General features: G+C 42.0%; 1 protein-coding gene across 15 annotated transcripts in view; it reads right to left on the bottom strand.

Annotated features, from left to right (window-relative positions):
- Positions 1–15,558, bottom strand: part of TSPAN4 (tetraspanin 4) — a 412,669-nt gene that overhangs the window by 292,451 nt on the left and 104,660 nt on the right. Inside the window, exon 1 of one of the 15 annotated variants that reach the window (XM_068193884.1) lies at positions 3,442–3,494. The exons of the other annotated variants lie outside the window; for them this stretch is intronic. The gene's annotated coding sequence lies outside the window, so the exon portion shown is untranslated. Of the gene's footprint in view, positions 1–3,441; positions 3,495–15,558 lie in introns of those variants that run through there. 15 annotated transcript variants of the gene reach the window in all.

Below are 15,558 nucleotides of genomic sequence, written 5' to 3'. Positions count from 1 at the left end.
CTAAGGGCTCAAGCATCTGCTCCACCAACAAAGTGGGGCACCCAGGATGATGAAGGTTTGATATGAGCTCATGAAATCAAGTTGGAGATGCAAACGATCTCCCCCATTGTGGCTCCTCATTCTTCTTCAGAGGGTGGGCTGAACACAGACACTTGTAAGCCTCTAGATAATACACAGACATTCACAGATACACACAGGTAATGCAGATATCTTCCTTTTAGTCCAGAGTTTCTTGGTTCATTCCCCAGGAATGACCCTAATCAGGGTCATGTTCTTTTTTTAGGAAGAAACAGAATTTTAAAAATCCCATCTTTAAGATAAACTACTTAGCAGAGCTGTGCAAAGAAGTAGTCAACTGAAAGGTAATTTGTGCTCTCAATTCATTTCATGAGGGCAAAGGATTCTTTTTCAGTGCCTTGAAATATTAGATTGGAATTCTTGTTGGCTCTCTGAAAGATCACAATAGATCACAGCACTTTTCAGATCCAGGCTTAAAGCAAGCCAGAAGTAGGGTAGCCCCATGATAAAATTACAAAATCAGACAGTAATGATCTGAAGAAATGCCTGCTCCCCACACCCTGGGTTACTCAGGATCACCTACAATTACATCTCTATGTACTGGGGATGCTGGGGGATTCACTCTCAGAACTGGTGTATGGATAAAGCACCATTTGAAGCCCCTAATCTTTAATCCCCATGACCAGCAGGTCCTCCTGCTCCCTTGTAATTCATCACTGATGCTGGGAGTTGTTTTCTGAGGTGCATCTAGAAAGGCAGGATTAACCAGAATAGTAAACTGGATGTCCGCCACATGTGAAGAGCCAAGAAAATAAATTGTGTTGCAGGAAATCCCCTTGGCTTTTTACCAACACTAGTACTGAACACTGGGGAGCCACTCAGCAGCTTTCTGTTGCCTTGCTGGGATTTTCTACAGGTTGCAAGAGACTGATTTATAAAAGCCTCCATGCCTAACTTAAATAAGGCATACAGCATAAGCAACTTGGGAGCAGGCAGACATATTTACTGTCTCAGATAAAAGATTTTACCTCTAGATACCTCAACAGTTTCAATACCTTCATCAGCCTACATCCACAAAGCCAAGTAGTACTACTTTCCTCATCTCACTTCTGACAACCTGCAGTATTGAGAGGCCATTTGAATTATTCAAGACCATGTGGGAAAACCCGTGGCAACGTTAAAATACTGGATTGGTGTTCTTTCATCACCAGCACTACAATTGTTCTCCTGAGGCTGTTTAGTCATAGAATCATTAAGGTTGGAAAAGGTCTCTAAGCTCAGCAAGTCCAACTGTTAACCTGCCACCACTGTCCACCTTTAAACCAATATCCTCAAATGCCACTGCCACATGTTTTTCAAACACTTCTATTGAGAACACATTTTTGAATGTTGTCTTTTAAGTAACTCTCACAAAGGGGCTGCCAGGTAGTAAAGCTCCACTGTAAGAAAGAGGATCTATTGAAAGTGCAGCAGAAGCACAGGACTTCCACCCAAGTGATAAATTTCCAGTGACAGAGTGATGCTGTGCACGCTCCAATAGGAAGTCCTCAAAGGAGGTTTCTTCAGGGTTCCCATTACTGCCCAAGAGCCTAACCCTGACCCACCAGCAGGAAGAAACAACACACGTTTCAGTTCCTCCTCCACCCCCACACACATTCATCCAGTCTCTCTTACACAGATACATTTACTTACTTTTAAGAGTAATAATAATAATAGTAGTAGTAGCAACAAGAACAGAGGCAGAGTTCTTCAACAATCTTCACAAAGGATGGAGTTATGCAACCCTACCCAGGTCATGGCAAAACAGAATCTGAAATCAGTCAATACCTGATTTTCTCGGTCAGACATTAAACCCTATGATGCTGTCCTCTTTTTATATCTGCTTCATATTAGTGATACAGGGGGAAAAGGGGAAGAATGAGGAATAAGACTTTTGTTTGTATCAGCTGACAAGGACTCATTTCTGGAACCCTTTCAGGGTAAAATTTTGATTTTAAGACTAAAGACCATAACCGAGACTACAGTCTTCACCCACCTCTTACTCTTTCCCCTCCTTTTTTTTTAATCTGCTGATTGCACACTACAACAAATTACTGTTTTTAGTTTATTAGACCAGTACCTGGAGGGCTTGGACAAGATCACACAGGAGGGGCACAACATTTAGTACATCACTAGGAGAGGAGACAAGAGGAATGCAAAGTTCTGTGTTCCTGAGTAGCCCTCCTATCTTAAGGCTTATACTGCCACTCTAAAACTCTTCTCTCTTGTACTACATAATTTTGTACTTCCTTAAAGGCAGGGGGTTTTTTTCCAGGCTACCATACATACTTTCCCATTATTTCCTTCTCTGAGATCAAGCCTGTCCTCTTCTGCCACCATTCTCCAGTATTTCTCATATGTCCTTCTCACTCTCGTCCCAGTCATTTCCTTATCCCCTATCTCTTCTGCTCAACTTTGATCCTGTGCTGCTCTGTGCACTCCAAATGACCTCAGAAAGCTTGCCAGTACTCTACCTCCTTGAGGTTGTTTCTTCTGTGCAATACTCTTTTCTCAAGAATCTGATTTGCAAAACAGCTGAACTACCACTACTCCAGCAGGTTTCCAGAGGAGCTACAGGTTGCTCAATGCTTCAGGAAAAAAACAGTTTCATTTGTTCAACTACATAAGCAAAGGCAGATTCCAGCTTAATAGCCACTGTGTGGCTCATTGCTGTCTGCATGCTCAACTGGGAGCCAGAGCTCCCATTCAGATCCTACCTTTGTCTCTGTCTTACTGATTCTGGGTAAAACACCTGAACTTTTCTTCCTCTCTTCCATCTGTAGAGCCGAGGTGACTGCACCTCCATCACAGAACCGCTGCAGATTTAACTCATCTGTGTTCACAGAGCTCCGAATTCCTCAGATCAAGGGTGCTGGAAAGCACACGGTGCCACAGTTATGGGAGATTTGCTTTGCATGATCACAAGCTGAAAAGCAATCAACCATTGACGACAATGGTGCTTTCCTGACACTCCTGTCCTTTAACATTTTCCACTTTGAACACAGTCATGTTCACATTTTATTTCTATCCTCTACTCTCCTATCTTGCTGTTTGAAGCAAGCCTCTAGGCACAGCCTTTTCTGATTAGAGCAAAAAGAGAAACCTCACTCACTATGACCTACTATCCCAGACAGCCTTCGCCAGGAATCCAATCATCCAAGGAAACACTGGAAAGTACTGCTTGTGCCACTACAGTCAGGGAAATAAGCAACAATCTCCAACAGCCACAGGGAAGACAGCCACACAAATTAAATTACAGTTTCCACCACACACATTAAAAAGAAGAACATTCCTGAAAATCCTTATGCCTGAGCCAAATTTTCTGCCTGCAGGAAGATTCAACGAGGCAATAAGAAGTCTGAAGTTACTGTTATGTATAATTACCTGCATTCCAGCTCTGGTATTGCAGTGATTCCTACACAGTTGCTTCTTCCACACACACACAAAAACCAGGCTTGCCCACTGGAGGAGGAGTCCATGTGCACGTACCACACATTTCTGGACTGGAAAGTGACACTTCGTATTTTCTACCTTATTCTTGTACTCACTACCTCCAGTCAAGTTGAACACACTAGCTCAAATATAAGCTCATGCAGTAAGAGACAATTCCCATACCTGGAAATTGAGAGAATCCCTCTAGTTTCTGTGAGGTAAAGCCCAGGCATGCAGGTCAGTGACTAGGAAGTTTTTCTTTCTTTGCCTGTGAATGAAGGACTGCATTCTGTGAATGAATAAGGACTTTGCCTGTGAATGAATAACTGCAGTGCCCAGTGCTGACCAGCCCAGTAATCTGGGTAACAACCACTGTGTGTGTGCAGACCCTAAACACATCAGGGTAAATAACAAAGAGAAGGTAAAAGAAGGAGCTGAAACATTGACAGTGGATGGTAAGAAAACTGAAAAAGGACAAAATACGAAGAGGCACAGAGCAAAGACTATCCTTGAGAAAGGATGCTTGAAGGAAAAATAGCCAAAAACTTCCTCGCCTCAGCCACATGATATCTTAAATGTTTGTCAGCATTCTGGTTGTTGGATTTAAATTAAAAATATATTGTGGGCTTCTTCCTAGCTGCCTTCTTTTGGTAAAGTTTACCTGGGCTACTTTCTGTGCCTTTCTCCTTTCCTGCTGTTTGTAACAGCAGACAATGATGAGCTGAACCCCCTCTGATGCAGATAAGTCTTCACTTCTGTGTCACCTAAGGTCACTTGTATCTGCTCAGTCCTGTATCTCAAGGGTTTCAATTAATTATTGCCAGCTCAGCCAGAGACTGGGATAATCCATTTGCAATGGCTGTGAGTCTCGTTTGGAATCTCAATGTGGGCAAATGCTTGCCAGGCTTCCCCCTAGTGTACATGCACAGAGGACTAGAGAGACACCCACATCCTGTCATCACTGCCCATGCACCTCCAGCAAGGCCAAGAAGAAAATGCCTCTCTGCTGTGCATTAAACTGTGCTGTACAGGAAGGAGGCTGGGTATTGGAGGACTGATTATACTGATTTCCAACAGCAAAATGCTCTGTTGTGCCGTATGCTGAGAGCATGTGATGGAGCTGCATGTGCTGAATAATTTGCTTCAAACTTGTGCTCAGACAAACACTGGCTATAACATCCTACACAGGTTAAGTCACAAATAATGAACTTCAAAGTGGAAATTCTAGTGCCTGAAACACCCACATTTGAATATGCAAATCCCTCCCTCGGATTTTTTTAGAACTGGCAAGAAGAGCCATTCCTCTCTTTGGGGTAAATTCTTAAGGACTCAATCAGCCAAGATGGAAAATGCTGCTCAAAGCCATGAGATTACAACCTATGTTCATTCTTGGCAGATTTCCTTTGAACCAGGTTGTTCTACTCAATTCCCAGTGCTCCAGATTTCAAAACAAGTTCAGCTGTTGTCACGCACTGTCCAGATACAAGGCAGCAGGAAACAATCCCACATATTTCAACACTCGCTGTTGAAGAATTAATATAAACTTAGTTGATTAGCATAGGGAGGAGGGACAGGGAAGGAAAAAGGGGAGAGGAAGAAAAAGTGTGCAGAAAGTAACAGCATGACAAGCCTGAGATTTCTTTCTGTGGTTGTCTTTTTTTCTGCTGAATGGGTTTCTAAGCATTTGCATATATTGAAAACATAAGTGAACACAAAATAATGTTATCCAGAAAGAAATCCGGTGATGCATGACATGTTGATTTCCTACTAAAGATTGTCATCATACCACAGTCACCCAAGGAGCAAGAAAATTGCCTCAAAGAAGCAACTTAGTAAATACCAAGGCAGTACCATCCACTCATCAGCTGCCCCACTTCCATGGAGAGAAAAAACATGCTTGAGGAAGAGGCAGGATTATAATCCAAATGAAAAAAAGAAATTAAAACCTAATGCTGATAGCAAATATTGCTCTGTGAGGTACAGGAATCCTTTGGAAAAGCAAAGACAATCTGACACATCTGCAGTGACTTTCTGAAAGCAAAAAGAGAAGAAAATATATTGGAAGAACATGTTGTCCTATGTCATTAGGAAAGGATAATGTTGAGAAAGTCACTTGATAAAAATTGGCTGCTGCTGCCTCAATTCTCAGCTGAGCAGCAGACCTGGAGTGCAAACCTGAATTTGACACTCCTCTGACAGTGCTGGCCTACATCCTTATCGTGCCCTGCTGCTGTGCAATGCACCACACTTCTCCAGATGACTTTGTTTTTCCTCCTCAGGAAGTCATCTTAACAAGGGAAAAATTAAAGGACTATTAGAGAAGCTGTCAACAAAGAATCCTGACTAGGTCCCTGGTACTGCAGCACTACCAACACTTACACTGGTTACTCGTTTAGGCTTTATTTTAAAGGGTTTTATTTCACTGCTTTTTGATAAATGGTGACTTAAACCACTCCACCCCTTCTCCCAGCCCACAGCTATATCTGCCCTCAGCCAGGCCCATGCCTCCCCGGGGGTGGTGGGTCAGCTCTTCACAAAGCAAGGTACAAATGGAATCAAGGAACTGAGGAAGCTTCAAAAAAAAAAAAAAAAACACAATAAAAAAATCTCCAACCTTCCTACTACCTGCCCCTGCCCCACTGCTGCACATGTATTTTCTCTAAAAAGGGGAGCCAGCTGGAGCCCTGAGAAAAGTGGCAGCATGTGCAGCTGCACAGAACAACAGATAGAGATGCTGCTATGCCTTACAGGTGCAAGGTAGAGCAGCAGTAGCTAAAATAGGTATTGCTGTCAAAAAAACTGTATCACAGAACCATAGTCATAATAAAGAAGTGGTTTACACTCATTTTCCAAAGGGTTTGATGACTAAACAAGTGGCAAGACCAGGTACAAAGACTACTTGTCCTCCTTTGTCACGATGATTGATAATAATGTTAAAGTAAATGGTACTTTATGCACCCATCAAAATATTATCCCCCCCAAGGGGGGTACAATGTGGCAAAGACAAATGAGGAAATGAAGTTTAGCACTGTATATTTGCTCCTCAAGTCTCCTGATTTATACTGCACAGGAGGGATGCCTTGCACTGAGCTGATGTGTGGCAGAGCCATACATCTGCTCAATTATTTCAAACAGTTCAAAGACAGCTGCCCGCTTCATCAAAAGCACCCACGTGTGCACTAACAGTGTGAAAGGCCACAAATACATAAAACAAAAATGCATGAAAAATATCTGTTAATGGTACCACATCAGTTTGGTAACAGATTATTTTGTGCACATAGGAGTCTGGGGAAAGCAAGATTATTAGGATTTAAAATTACTGGTCATGTTTTTCACTAATGATTAGCAATTAGAAACTTCAGAGTTTTTACAGAAACATAAAGGAGCCACTCATGAAAAATTTCAAAAATCTTTCCCCAATAGTATTAGCATCAATTGAGATTTAAAGGGGAGAAAGAGATGAAATATATGCAGAGTTGTCCACTGCTTGGAAGGCACTGATTAGCTGGCTCTTCCCAACACTAACCTTGGTCACCTTCCCGTCCCAGCAGATTTGAGGAGCTACATGGACTCAGGCAGCCTACTGCCATTAATTATCTCCAAGACTACTCTCACCATACAGAAAGGCATGCAACACCTATCCTTACCTTGCTATCCTATCTCCTACACCCAGGAGCTAGGTTAGTCTAACTGGTGTCAGCTGCAAAACCAGCTACGAAAGCACATGGGTAGGTGTACAAGAACCACAGTCAAAGCTCCTAGGGAAGCTCAAATCTTTATGTTCAGTACTTTCTTCACCTTATGCAAGTGCAGGTTAACTTTCTTTGAACTATAGTAACTATGAAAGAGAACACAAAAAAGGAGAAAGATCTATAAGAGGTGCCTAAAGACAATGAAAATTGCAGCCTCTGTGAACTATTCAAATACATCCAGTTCTCATCGCTCAGCATCCAGGAGAGCCCATTCATCTCGCATTAGGTTTTTATGGCATGCTTTTGCCTTGGGCAGAACTTTTGAGCTGTGACTATCTGAGTGGGAAATATTTAAATTTGAAGAAGATAGTGACTGTAAATGTGTCGATTAAGTACTTTACAAACATTATTGCAAAAGGTAAGGCAATTCAGAAGCTGCCTCTCTTAAACTAGTACAGAATGTAGAAGGTAGGCAAGTCCACTCCACTGTACTAAAGCTTTGGTATAGCAAGTAGAAGAGCATCCTTCCATACAACACAGTGTATGAAGTGTAAAATATGAACTCCAGCTTGCCTACCCACAAGTTAACCCATTCTCCTTACTGGCATTGTCCAGGGACATATCAAACATAGGGTAATATCTGCTCTAGTGTGGGCAAGATTAAATTTCACAAAATAGAATGTATTAATAAAATTTGTGTTGATTTTGAATGCCTAAGAGAGTTTTCCAGTATTTCAGCCATTTGCTATGGTCCAAAGCTGAGAATATCAGCTCTTTTGGGGCATCTCAGAGTTAGCCTTCAAAATCTCCAAGCTTACATCCATATTTTCCATGTGCAGTACACAAAAGGCACTTTTTGCAAAGGGATGGGACTCATCCACAATTAGCAGCTATCTCACTGACAGTGGTAATAACTGAAGTCACTCTTCAGGAAATAAGTGTTCCATGGAAGAGGATACATAGCCAGCTGGAATCTGGACACAGAAGAACAGGTACATGTCCTCACTATTTTTGTTATCAAGAGCCACATGTTAAATCTGTCATACAAGCCCTAAACCTTCCAACTGGTTCCAAGTCAAGAATTAAAAGCAGCACTTGCTGTCCTTAACTTCAGTTGTACTGATGATGATAAAACTATGCATCAGTACTAGAAATGGTCCCTGTTAAATGTCCCATTTTATGCCAGAGGCGCAGTGCATGCTTTTTCTCTCTAATCCCAGGAGACAGCAGGCTAGTAAATCTTTAAATCCAGTAGGACATAAAGACAAAGAATACCAGAAGGCACCACAGGAAATACAGGGAGTACAGGAATACATGGGGAGGGTCCAGATGTGTTGGTCTTGTGCATGTGACAAAGCAGTGGCTGCTGCAGCAGACCATGCTGAGAGCTTGTCACATCCAAAAGGCACTGACTGGCCCCGTGGCCCGGCTTGCTCTCCCAGTACCAGCCCCTGCCTTTTGTTTGCTGCTTAGCAAAGGTGTTTCAGCATTGCCCATCTCCAGTGAGAGACAAGGCAATGCAGTACATCAGTCCTGCTGCTGAACCACACCAGTAGAGCATCTGGAAGACTGTGAAGTATCAACATGTGTTAACCTGCTCAATGCCTCTGCTAAAGACACTTCAAGAATAAATATCTGTCATAGGCAGCTCTCAAGAAACTGCAGACTCAGCTCAGGGGGAATTTGATGCCACTATTACTTAAAAATAGTTATTGAAGACAACCCAAAACTATGCTAAGACATCAACTGAAATGTCCCTTATTCTTTGAGATCATTCCATTTTAATGAAAATATTCCCTTTTCCGTTCAAAGAAGGGGGTTGCTGTATTTCCTCTTCTCTCTCCCAAATAAAACACCAGATCACGACCAACTACTACTACAGCAGGTATCGGTGAAGCTTAAATGCTTTATCTCTTTTAAGCATAGAGGAAATAAGGTCTAGATTTTATCTAGCACTTGAGAGTGACTCCCAGAACACAATTTTATTGTGATCTCCAATTTCCATACCTAATAATTTCCCCTACTTTCTCTTCCTTCTCAGTTTATGGGGACATAAACAAAGATGAGCCAAAAAATATCATATTTTCTCAGATTTAGGAAAAGCCAGGTTAAATATATTATATTTTACCAAGAAACCTGGGTATGATAACTTATATCAAGCCTAGTATGTAGCTGAAGAAGTGAATTCATATCCTCCATTCTTGGTATGGTACAATATCACATATGTTTATCCATTTGCAACTCAGTAACAGTGCAAAAACACCAAGTTAGACAGCAGATTGTATGCTTGGTGTTACAGGGATCTAGGAAGACATAAGCCTCCTTTCCTACTCCCTCCCACCCCAAAACCTTGCTCTGCAATAGCCGGGTATGATGCCTATGTACCAGAACAGAAACCAAGGACATGGAAAGAGTGATGCTGCAATTCTCCTCCAAAGTGGAATGTTTTGTCCCAAAATCTTCCACAGTGACAACACATCACAGTATGCACAGCCCAGACCCAAAAGGATGCCAACCCTCTCACAGACCTCCATCCAACAAGTCCCTCCTGTCCATTTGTATTCTGCATCCATGGGCTGACGCTTCCCATCTGACATCAGAGCAATTTAATTTTCTTATGGCAAGCTGGGAAAAAAAATTTCCACCTCCTCTGCTTTTTGGTTCATGCTTAAACACCTAGGTATGCTGTCTCAGTGGCAACATTCCGTGCCACAGGAATGACAGAACTAGCATGAACCAGGAACCACCCAGTGGCTTTCACCAATGGCCAACAACTAACAAAAGCAGGATCACCCGAGAGAGAAACAGGTAATCCATCTTCTACTCAAATGTGCTTATATTTATTGTCAAGGTATTTTGTCATAAAGCCACCATTCACGCATACACATTTTTAAAACCCACCTTTATTATTAAAATGCTGCCCATTGTCCATGAGCTTCCTCCCAGGAAAGACTCATCTACAAGGCAGATATGTACAGATTACACCACCATCACTCACTGCCAGGGGCCCCGTGTATAACACCACACTTTATTTTTTCATGTTGATTAAATCAACTAAATATATAAATCACAGCTCTCATTCTGTTTTCCGTGATGGACCATAAATTCCTATGTCATCAATTGATTTTTTTCTGTCATCAGCAACCTTGCTCTGACTTACATTTCCCAGCTAGAATACAGCAGTAACAAATCTATCCCAAACAGGGGATTCTGTTTAGACAAGAAGCAACTTGCCACAACCTTTACAATAAACCTCATACACCCTTAAACTTAAAAGGACTAGAGGACTTCAGCAATCAAGGGAGAACCACCACTGATTAACAGCAGATCCCAAGCAGGCAAATGAGAAGAGATCCTTACAGTTTCACCAAAAACAGTAAAGCGACATATTTTTGAAACAGTGCCCATTAGAACAGAAAACATTTAATAACCTGGTACACAGCATGCAGAATGAACTTGGAGTGGGGCAAGTGGTGTTATGTAGCTTCAATCAAAAGCAAAGGATTCACCAGACCTAGGCAAAGATGGCTTGCAATAAAGAGATGCAAAATGGAAAGACCGTATTCCAGTGAGATGGGGAAAGGAACAGATGAATCAACAGAGACCAAGGCAGCTTTGGGAAGCAATTTGTGGTGTGAAGGCACAGGATGGGGGGAAGGAGCAGCTGAAGCTCACAATAAGCAGAGAAGTGTGAAGGCTTGCAAGGAGATACTCATCCTGCAGAGACAGTAAAATGGTAAAGGAATACTGTTCACAAGACAGTTTGGGAGATTCTTTGCTTCCACAATCTTTATGACTTAACAACTTCTTGGCAGATGTCTAAAGCACAAAAACTAGTAATTCCTCTGCTGTCCAGTCTCTGTGCTGAAACATCAACATACACTTTGGTGCTACTTTTACTTCATCTCATTCTTCTCTTCCTTCTTGCATAAGCACCCTGAACAAACAACAAATGGCTCAAAAGTGATGAGCTAGGAATTGTATTTAACCAAAAAGTCATTAAACATTGGCACAGAGAACAATACTTCCTGAAACATGGAGCTGTAATTATTTTCCCACTTTAAATAAGTCACAGAAGATAAAGATGAAAGGCCTACCACATTTTCAGGAAATTTATTACTACTTACTTAGTGCACAATTTCAGGCATTGAAAATGGCTGGAGTCAGGAAGTTTTAAAGTCTGTGCTCTCCAAAGCAGAGCCACTTAAAATTGCCTTTTGCACATTTAAGGCTAAAATAAAAGTGCACTCCATGGGCTATTGATTTATTCCAGCCAACTGCAACTTTAGAGAACACATCTCATTATAAAACGTCCGAGGATGTTCTCCTTGTTCGTGGTTCATTTACAGATGATTATAGCACTGTTATTTCATACATCGACTTTGTAATAAACAAAAGCATTGCCCTGGAGGGGCTTCAGTTTAACTGACATTTCTTCCAGGCACATTCTGTTTGAAGATGGTGAGAAAGTGAAGGAACTCCCTCAAGGACAACAGTCTTACAAGGGCACCTCATCGATTTACTGGAAGCCCACACATCAACTTGCCCATGTGAGGCCAAATGACAAGTTCTTGTCTCAGTACGTGAACTTGCAAGGCTAGTGTGTCTCATAATTTACCTATCTCTTTGAAAGCTAAAATTCACTGAGTGATTTCAAGAGCACAAATGGCTGAAAGTGAAACATCTCATTTGACAGATGTCACATCACCAGCTCACATCTGACCTGAGCTCCTGAACTGAATAGGATTATGGTTCACCAGTTCTTGAGATCATTCAAAATAAATTTAAGCTTTTTCACAATTGCACACACAATGCAGGAGATCAGGGAGCTCTAATATTTTTTAGCTGGTAAGGATCACCATGGAAAGCTATTGCACAGGTGCAGCGTGCAATTCCTTTTCCAGCACATTAGGATGCCAGGAGCACGTTGGGATGCCAGGGTTGGTACGTGTCATCTGTCCTCAGCACAGCAGGGAGGTAAGGCTCAGAGAGAGGCCTCAGAGATATAAACTGTGGTGGGAATAGACCTCATGTCCTCAAGAGAAGAGCCACTTTAGCTGACATGCTTTGTGATCTGGGGTAAGACATCTCTCTGCAAAATTAGAGCAAAAGACTTGATCACCTTTGTAAAGTGTTTTTAGACAACAGGCATTACCATCAATATGAAGGATTCATTCTACAATTAACACATGCACTGTTCTATAAAAACACTTCACTAAAAGCCTAAAGAGTGCACCTGGACAAAACTTTTCACATCACTGTAGGCTTTTAAAATTTTATCTTGTTTAATTTCCAGTGAAATACCCATTCTCTGCTCAAATTTAGTTGTGGCCTAAGTATTATTTCTAAGATAGAACAGACTGGAAAATTAAGCAGCTCCTACTCATACCACTGTGGCTGAGGGAGCTGGGGTTGTACCACCTGGAGAAAAGGAGGTTCAGGAGTGACCTCCTCACTGCACACCCGCCCAGAAGGAGGCCATAGCAAGGTGGGGTCAGCCTCTTCTCCCAGGCAACTGAAAACACGGCAGGAGGACACAGCCTCAAGCTGTGACAGGGGAGGCTCAGGCTGGACATCAGGAAGAATTTCTTTGCAGAAAGGATGGTCAAGCACTGGAATGGACTTCCCAGAAAAGTGGTGGAGTCACCATTCCTGGAGGTGTTCAGCAAACAACTGGGTGTGGCACTTTGTGCTGTGGTTTAGTTGACGAGGTGGTGATTGGTCAAATGTCGGACTCTTATAATCCTGAAGGTCTTTTCCAACTCTACAGAAGTTATGACTCTAAGAATATAATTCATGTAAAAAATAAGGCCAACAAAATTATAAATTCCAAATGACCACTTGGAAATCCCAGTTCAAACATTATACAGGACACACTCAGAGGTCTCTGCAGACCCCTGTACTGGGCCCACAGGAAAAATGCAAGTATTTTATGGGACAACACAAGCAGAAGTTTGCAATACAGTTCTTATACAACAAAGTTCTCAAACTCCTAATTTTATTTCATGATCCAACATCCATAGCCAGATTCAGCAGAGGGAGTTTAGAACAAAGTATAAAAAAACTGTTGCAAACAAAATAACAAGAACCAGCTCCAAATTATGAAGCAGTAATGTCCTTATTCTTCGAGCTTATTTGAAAGCTTTCCTAAATAATTCACTTGTCCACCAGTTTGAAAGACATAATTGGGTTTTTTAACCATTCCCCTGCCTCAAATTTAGTACAATCTCTACCAACATACAGATGTATTATATACATTAACTAACAACTTATTTTTGAAGAGTAGGAACAAATTGCAAATTTCACTCCCACTCTACTATGGTTGAATTCAAATAGTTTAAACACAGCTCCCAGTGATAGCACATCATGTGCTAAGTGTTACACTGTGCAGCCGGAAGAGAAGTTGTAAAGAGGAGGAGGAGAAGGAGGAGATGCCACTTGGCTAGAAAATGAGCCAGGAATCAGATGCCAGCCAGAAAAACAAATTGACTTCTCCTGAAGAGGGTTGGGGGGGTTTTATTGAAATATTTAAAAAGCAGATTGTCTGGCTGAAAAATGAACAGGTGGTGACTCTACTTAAATTCTGTTTTGAAGCACAGCCCAGGTTCAAGAACAAATAGAAACAATTGCTGAACTGTAAAAACACAGCATCATCATTGTCATCAGTTATACCCATCAGAATAACAGCTCACTGTGAGCGTACAGTCATCTTATAGCCACAGCAAGGCACAGTGATACAAGGAAATCTGTTTCAGCTGAGAGATTTCTATAAAGAAAATCAAGGCCAATGACAGGTTATGGCCTGATGCTAAATTTCACCAAGCCAGTCTCTATGAATTCAAACAGGCCTTAAAGAGTATTTCCATTTTGAAGGAAAGCCTGTGCTTTCCTTCAAACAGGACAATGCGGTGGATCTACAGTCAGATTAACAGTGGAGTAATCGATACATCAAAGCGATCACCCAAAAGTCCAAGAGTGGAATTTAGGTTTCCTCCCCAAATCCCCCATTTAGAAACTAAGATTCCATGCAAACTGGGCTGGCTAGAGATTTTTGTCCTAGAACATCATCAGGATCAGTTGTGAAATAAGATGCCTAATGCTTTAGTCAATGCCCACATTACTCAGATTCTCCGGAGACATTCTCAGGTTGGCCAGGCTATGCATGACAGACCAGCAGGCACTGAGCCTTTCTAACCACCAAGGGTCACTGTTGATTCACTCAGATGAGGAAACAGTGGGGAAGGTACTTTTGATTATAATAACAAGAAACTGGCTGGGTCTGAGAGGGCCCTCTAATCTCTAAGACCCCTGTCATGGCTTGATGCTCTCCTAAGATACATCCCATGGTGACAGCAGTCCTGACTGCAGTGCACAGCCACTAAGAGAGGATACAGGTTATTTGCAACTGCCCTTCCATTAAATTCCTCTTCAGTCGTTTACATCTCACTCAAAAAGAAAATGTGCTAGAAAGATATTTAACTTACACAAGTCCATGGACCAACAGCAACTTGGATAACTGACTGTCATTCCCAAGGCATATATTAGACATTAGCAAATCTCTACTTGGAATCTCTGAACTTTCATCTTTGCATAGGCTAAGGTAGGATCACAGGAAATTCCTGCCTGTTGCCACAGGTAAGAGCAGCTCTGAATTTTTTTTTCTCTAGGAACAGCCTTTTTGTTGATTCCTGGGCTTTTTCCTTTTTTAGGACAGTTTTCAAAGTTCTCCATCCACTGGGCTATTATCAATTGATTTCACTACTCAGCCTTACATTATCTTCCTTCTTGTTCAAAGAATCGCTATCATGTCATCATCTTATTTTGAAAAAGGAGGAAAAGATGGTTTTAGGCACCAGTTACTATGTCGCAGGTTCTCAGTCTTCAAATGGCAGGGGAGAGAAGGAACTTCATAGTTAACAAGACAACGTGCTAACAACACCCCAGAGTGCCACGTGACCTCAGAAAGCAGCAGCACATCTTACATACATGAAGCATTTCATATCTTTTATTTTTAAGTGTGCAGCCAGGAACCACCCAAATATGACTAATTTACACACTCCTGAATAACCCAGCTACCATACTGCAGCTTTGCACCTACAGGAAGCCCAGCAGCAGCGGGCTTGCACCAGGCTGAGGAATTGGGTGGAATGTTCTGCAACACCAGCTCCAGGCTGGGCCATACCCAGGGCTCAAAACTGCAAAGGTGAGAGATGCATATGGGAGTACTCTGAGCTCTCCCTGCCACTACTGCAGCAGAGAAAGCAGCACGTGAACCTAGGAAAGGAGCCCAACACCACCCACAGAGAGTGCCAAACAGGTGAATGAAGGCACAAGCAGTTTTAAAAGCTTGTACAGGGCAGCAAGGATTGGGGAAAAA

This window comes from Anomalospiza imberbis, chromosome 6 (assembly GCF_031753505.1).
Source record: "Anomalospiza imberbis isolate Cuckoo-Finch-1a 21T00152 chromosome 6, ASM3175350v1, whole genome shotgun sequence".
In the NCBI taxonomy this organism is placed as follows: Eukaryota; Metazoa; Chordata; class Aves; order Passeriformes; family Viduidae; genus Anomalospiza; species Anomalospiza imberbis.
The sequence above is the reverse complement of the archived record's forward strand: the minus strand, read 5'-3'. Positions and strand labels throughout refer to the sequence as shown.